This window comes from Cupressus sempervirens, chromosome 10, assembly GCF_028749045.1.
Source record: "Cupressus sempervirens isolate cs-2001-9-10 chromosome 10, ASM2874904v1, whole genome shotgun sequence".
NCBI classification, from domain to species: Eukaryota; Viridiplantae; Streptophyta; class Pinopsida; order Cupressales; family Cupressaceae; genus Cupressus; species Cupressus sempervirens.
The window spans coordinates 102,394,672-102,401,547 of NC_143127.1; the positions used below are offsets into that span (position 1 = coordinate 102,394,672).

The 6,876-nt window shown below is 35.6% G+C and overlaps 1 pseudogene; it reads left to right on the top strand.

Moving 5' to 3' along the window:
- The first annotated feature begins 1,364 nt into the window (after positions 1 to 1,364).
- On the top strand, positions 1,365 to 1,748 carry LOC149532796 (non-specific lipid-transfer protein 1 pseudogene; annotated as a pseudogene).
- Positions 1,749 to 6,876: the final 5,128 nt, after the last annotated feature.

Here is a 6,876-nt window from a genome sequence, read left to right on the forward strand (position 1 = left end):
TCTAGGAAGGATGTTAAAGGGAGCACTCCATAGAAGACATACAAGTAACTGGGGATCTAAGGATCCTCAAGAGGGTTATTGATCCCGATGTGGAGACATCTTTAAGGTTGGGTTAGGATAGAGGGTAGAATAGTTAAATATATTTTTATTATTGTATAACTCCTAACATTGGTTTTGAAGGTATTATTGTCATCCCTAGTGGGGACATTACACCAACAGATGAGGATGATCATATAAATTAACATTATATATTGAAGGATCTAGATTAATACCATCGAAGCCTATGTTGACCAAAGTCTTTCATAGTTTTTTTATTAATACATGCAAAATCACCTTCAATGTTCAACTTTGTATGACCTATATTTTTAGCTAATACCACCAAGCTTCTACCATATTATTGGTTCCTGGTAAAATACTCGAAGATTTAAGAGTAAGGTGAGGGAGCCAAAATGATCCCTCATACAAATACTAATATCTGATTTGTTCAGATTGTCTTTTGAAGCACAAACACAATTTAATTTCACTTGATTGAGATAGGGAGGTCACCATTTAATATTTTCTCTAAGGGAAAAACCCCATTAGCTGTCTAGACAAACTTCATGCATATAGAACTTAAGTCAAATTTTTGGTGTACCTTCTTAGATGAGTGAAGAGGTTAAAGTTAAGGTTTTAGATTTTGGGTGTTCAGGACCATCCAAAAGCGTTATTTCAAAACGTTCACCTAGAACCTGTTATGTTCATGCACCAATAGGCACTCACTCAAAAAACACTAGTACCTATGGTTAAATGTCATGATACTAATAGTGATGCACAAATTGATCTATCACCAACCAAAAAGATTTTAAAAAAATGATCAATTATGTTTCATTTTTTAGGATTCTTTTAAACATGGTAATAGAAGCTATCTATTATAAAATCATCACAATTTAACAGTCTATTAGTTAGTGGGTATTTTGTTGTCGTACAATATAAATGAGAATGGCATAATGAGGCAGGAAGAGATGGAAATGTTTGTATGAAAAGTATAGATTCACTATTATCTTGCCATGCAGAAGCAAACAAAAATCAAGACAAAATGGCCAGGGGACGTAAAGCACAACAGCGGCTGGTAAAAATAAATAAAATATATCAATCGAAGTCTCTTTTGAGTGCAGGGCTTCTATGTACCCAGCTTTGTTGTTTTGTTTCCCCAATTCCGATGAAAACTTCCATTCAAGAGTTCACAACAGAAATAAGAATCATATAATATTTTCTTAATTCCCAAAATCGAAGCCCAATTCCCATATAAATATCACAAGATGGTTCTTCGTGAAGAGGCACTCTGAAATCATTGTTTGGTGTTAGAAAATATAATCGGGAGGGAAATGGAATTAGGAAAGCGTAATAATAGTTATGCGATGAAGAAGTTTGTGTGGTGTATGCTGTTTCTTGTCGGCGCGGCGTTGATAATAAGCGGCGGCGAAGTGAATGCGGCGATATCGTGTTCGACGGTGACGTCAGATTTGAGCGGATGTTTGTCGTATGTGACCGGCGGCTCCGCGCAGCCATCAGGCGGATGCTGCAGCGGCGTGCGCACTCTCAACTCTGCCGCCGCCACTCCCCCCGACCGCCGAGCCGCGTGCGGCTGCATAAAGAGCATTGCCGGTCAAGTCCCCGGTTTCAGATGGGACAGAGCCGGTCAGCTGCCTGGAAAGTGCGGTGTCAACATCGGCTTCCCCATCACCCCTCAGTTCAACTGCTCCTCGTAGCTATTTCACTCTCTTATTTCTCTTTTTCATTTCTCATTTCTCATTGTTTTTCTCTTTGGCTGCTCTCATTTCATCATTATGACTCACTCTTTGTTCCGTTTGTTTTTATGAAGAGGATTCACTAATTGGTTGGAGTAGATCCGCATGCACGGCTGCTAAGGTCGAACTTGTTCAGCTGTCTAAGTATTTTGTTTAATGTGTGATTATGTGAGTGTGTCTATACTATTTCTGTTGTTAGATCGATTTCAGATGGCTACGCTTGATTTCTAAGTTAAAAGTGTTATATAGTCAAAGTTGACTTATTTTTCCGATCTTAATTTCTTACTTAGTGTGTTATGTTTAAGACAGACCTATAGATCTCTGTGTGACTATGAATTACAAATTCATGATACCCTGGTCAGCTGTGGAACTCAAAGTTCTAGTTGGCGATCAAGCTTGTTTTTGTTTGACGTGTTTGTACAACTTGTTATTAATATAAATATAAAGAAAAGATGTTGAAATTTTATTGGTATAGAGAAAAAATGGCTCTTTATTTCTACGGAGTTCGGGATGTATCACATCATCCTCAACGTTACTACGTTACTTTGCACTAGAAATTCATGCACATCAGGCAATTCTATTGAAAAAGATTTTATTAATTGGTTCAAGTAATTGTTTCATGTGTGTTTAAAAACATGAGAAATGAGATAAGGGATAATGCAATAGACACGGTCTCATATGAATCATTAAGAGAGAAACATTATAAAATTTGAGGCAAGGAACCCGGAACTCACGCTGAAATAACTTTGAATAGAATTCCACTTGATGCTTCACAACATTTAATTGTGGACTCCGTTTGAACTTGTGTCTTGCTAATCTTTAAATTTGATGAAGACAAACAACATAATGAAAGACAGATAAGCTACAAAAAGTGCATTAAAATGGTAAGGAGGCTGAGCTTTGAAACGGTATGATATAAAGGAAAGTTCAACTTGAGAAGCTTTTTGGTTTATTCATATATAAATAGGACCTGGATTTATTAGTCCTTGTGGAATGTTCCGGGCTCTTCTATAAATAATTTTACATGTCTAAAGTTTAAGAAGTGTTTGTGAATATGTTACATACCAGTGCTGCTAGTGACATCAAGCAATGAAAAATTAGGAGAAAGCTTCTTTAGTGATTTGAAATATATTTGGCTCAATGCAAATCAAAAGCACTTTAAATTGAAAATGCCAGTCCTATTTACCTCATAGTGTTGAATATTCAGAAGATAGGAGTTCCAGTTGCCAGCATGTCTAAATCTACTTATAAATGCACCACTTGCCTCTAATTACTCATTAGAGTTACTCGTACTGTGTTGGAATCTTCAATTTAATTAAGCATGGGCCACTGAAATTATTAGTTCCCATTGAACAATTTTATCATTAGTTAATATATCAAGAAACTATATCTACCATTTTAAAATTAATTTTATATTTAATTATAAAAACATACAATATTAATATAAAATGTATAAATTACCAAAAAAAAATTAAAATTGTTGTATTGTTTTTTCATTATATACTTTTATAACTTAAAATATTGAGTAAATTTTTTCCATCTTTTCTCAAGACATACAAAAAAATATTCATTTTGTAAATCCTTAAAATATATAAAATCATAATTACTAAAGTATTGAACTTTGAATTTTAAATTTTAAAATAAAATATATAATATTGAATATAACCACAAAAAAAAGAAAGAATGGAAAACTTTAAATAGTAATTAAATTATATAAATTTAGGAATGAAGTAATAATATCTAAAAACTAAGTCTATTACATTAAATTTATCTATTGTATAGTTTCCAGATTTGATTGTGGAAGATTTTTATACACAATATGAAAGAAAAAATGGAGCACACAATTCACTCATTCCCTCATGAAAGATATTTTCACCTTACCATTATTTGAAACATTGAATCCACTAGATAATAATAAGGAAGTAGAGATTGAGCGATTAATGTGGTAGCTTAATTTCTCCTTGTTACTCTCATAAATGGTCCTAAGAGTACTGTTGTCATTTAGAGACAAAATATAGTTGCTTACTCATAGTAATTGAGTCATACTATGCCCGGGCACAAAGGAAGACAAGTTCAAACATACAATTTTAACTGAGCATTTAGTGGTTGCCAAGTAATTATATAATTACTGAGCATAAGCAAACACTGAGCCAGATATAGATTACCAAGCAAAGTAGTTATACCCGAGCAGAGTTTTTAGCGAGTTAAAGGCTAAAGAACTAAATGCTTATCAAGTGAAAGAGAGACTACATGAGAATTTGATTTGGAACAAAAAGTGATGTGACACGATCTTATCAAGTGACAAAAATGGCTTACACTAATTGAGGTAAAGATTTAAGAAATATTTCTTGAAGGATGTAAACTGATTGTGGATGATTACAAGGTAGAACAAACTAATGAAAATAAAGATGAAAATGAAGGAAAGGTCAAGGATGAGGCTAGAAGATTTGATTTTGATATGATGTATTCTAGAGGAATCCAAAACCTCAATTAGGCCAGAGATCGTAAAGGAAAAAGAAGGCTATAAAAGGACCTGTTTGAAACAATTTTATGTTGTTTCTAAGTGTGATTGAGAGGGGAATTAAAGAAAAAAAAAACTTTATGATAGAGGACAGAGTTAAACACATCAGAGGATAGGAATCTTAAGTGGTGAAAGAGGATTAGAAAGATTAGTCACAAGAGGTGATACAAAATATTGAGAAGAAGAGAGAACTTATCAAGAAAAGTAAGTTGCTATTACACATATCACTGCTACTACTTTCTTATAATTGTAGTAGTTTTAAGTCATTGTCAAAGGTAAACCTATCAGTCTATTGTAAATCTCTTAATTGAGTACACACTTAAAGAGTGTTGTTAAAATACTTGTGAAAGGTGGATTTTACTAATCTTATTGTATGCTCCTAATAAAGTAAGTCACGAGAAGTGACTAAACAATGTATCCCTTTGGGTTTAACTGTGGTTGCAAGCTTTGGGTTTAACTGTGGAGGAAACTCCGTAGTTAAGCGCGCTCAGGCTGGAGTAGTACTGGGATGGGTGACCTCCCGGGAAGTCCCGGTGCTTCACCCCTGTGAGCATCACCTAGATCCAATGAGTGCTAAGTGTTCCATTTATTCTCATGAGAGATGGATTCATGTTGAATCGCTACTCATGAAACATGGGTCATCGAGTTTGACTCAAAAATCACACAGTTAAATCCTGATATTCACATCACAATTTGACTAGCTGTGGAAATCATCTCCTACTTATCAATGTATCCCTACCAAGGAAACCTCTTACTACAATAGTGATGGATTTGTGCGTGTCATCCCCATTGCGATTTTCCCTCTGACCAAGGGTTTCTGTTAGAGTAAATAATTAATAATTAATTATTTATTCTATTTACTTAAGTTTACTTAGGTTAATGCATTCATTTAATAGTAATAGTGATGAGTTGTTGGCAACACGGGAGTTTGTTCCCTTCTACCATGTTCTATCTTTTTGAGGATGCTTAGTTGTCAACCTTGTCTTCTACCACTTTCCAACTTGTTCTACAAGCTTCCATGAGGCCTTTATAATCGGTCTCTCTCATTGTATCTCTCAACTCATTTTTTCATTGTAAATACATTTTCTTTATTTTGCAATATTTTCTCTCAAGTTCGTTTAGGATTTTTCTCAAGCTCCACCACTTCCTTCTTTGGTTTCCCTTTGACAGGTTATTTGCATGCAAGTGATATTGGTGAGTTGTGGAGTTGGATTTCATCAACTCCTACATGGCATTAGATCCTCCTTGTTGCTTCTTGCTTGAAAGATTTTTGAAGCTGCGATTCAGAGACACAAACCCTAGTTTGTTTGTGCATTTTTTTTTCAATCCGGGGGAAGGGCATTTTTTTGGAGCACTTTGGACCCAAACAGATGCTGTCATTGGATATGGAAGACCATTTATAGTTAGGATTCATATAAAAATTTTTGATTTTGGAGACAGACTTCCAGGAGGCAAAAATTTTTTAGTTGTAGGCCCTGCCATACGATCATACGAACGATTTAGCAAAAAAAAATTTAAAAATAAAGTTTTTGGTGCACTGTTGGGCACCCACCACTGCACGACCTAGTGACCACCTCCGTGTAGCCTGCGCCTAGCTTGCAGGCTTCCGCAGCCGGTTGCACCACCACAAGGTAGCTTGGGCCCAACTGACACCAGTGCGCCTCCCACCTTGGCGGTGCCTCTTGTTCCTCTACTAGTTTCCTGCACTCCATTGATGTTTAGCAACCCCTATGCCACTCCTCTACTACAACTCCACCCGCATAGTCAGCAGTGATAGTACAGTGCCCACATATTTTCTATAGCACAGTTGGTAGTTTTTGTGGGTGACATGTGGCATAGGTGCCACATTGGCACTATGCCATGTGGCCCCTGCTATGTCGCCCACCATGTGGCATATTTTTTGTTGCGATGGCCCCTAGGCCCTCAAATTTTTTCCAGTAGATTGCTAATGTCAACATGATGTCAACACTGCATTATTAGCTCTCCAACACCTCTCCAGGGTCCTTTTTGACCTATAGTCAATTTTTTGGCCATAACTTGAGCATACAGAGGTATTTTTTCAATCCGAAAGAAACACTGGGAAGCTAGTTCTAGGATAGAGACATTGGTGCAGGTATTTTCAAATTTTGATATAGTTTAGTTGCTCATTTTTGTAGTTGAAGTTTGAAGTTCTATTTTTGACTCTAACATGCATATCTTTTGTGTCCCATGTCCATTTTTTGAAAACGTTATATTTTTGGAGAGTTGGTTTTGTCATCTTTTCAGAAATGTTTTCATTTCCTTTAGACTCTAGCCCATGCACTTTCTATCATATTTTTGGCATTTTTTCTCTATGGTGGATATCTTGGGTGTTTCAGGTCCAAGGATCATTTTCCTAGCATGGAATCTTTTGTTTTAGGTTGTACTTTCTTTTGTATCAGCTTTTTTCTTTTCTTGATCATTGTAGACATTATTTGTAAGAACTTTTATGTACATGCACTGAGATAAAGTGCCACTCTTGCATTTCGAGTTCATGAACATTGTTTTGAGATAGTTGTATGCACACTATTTTTATAAAGCACCATGGGG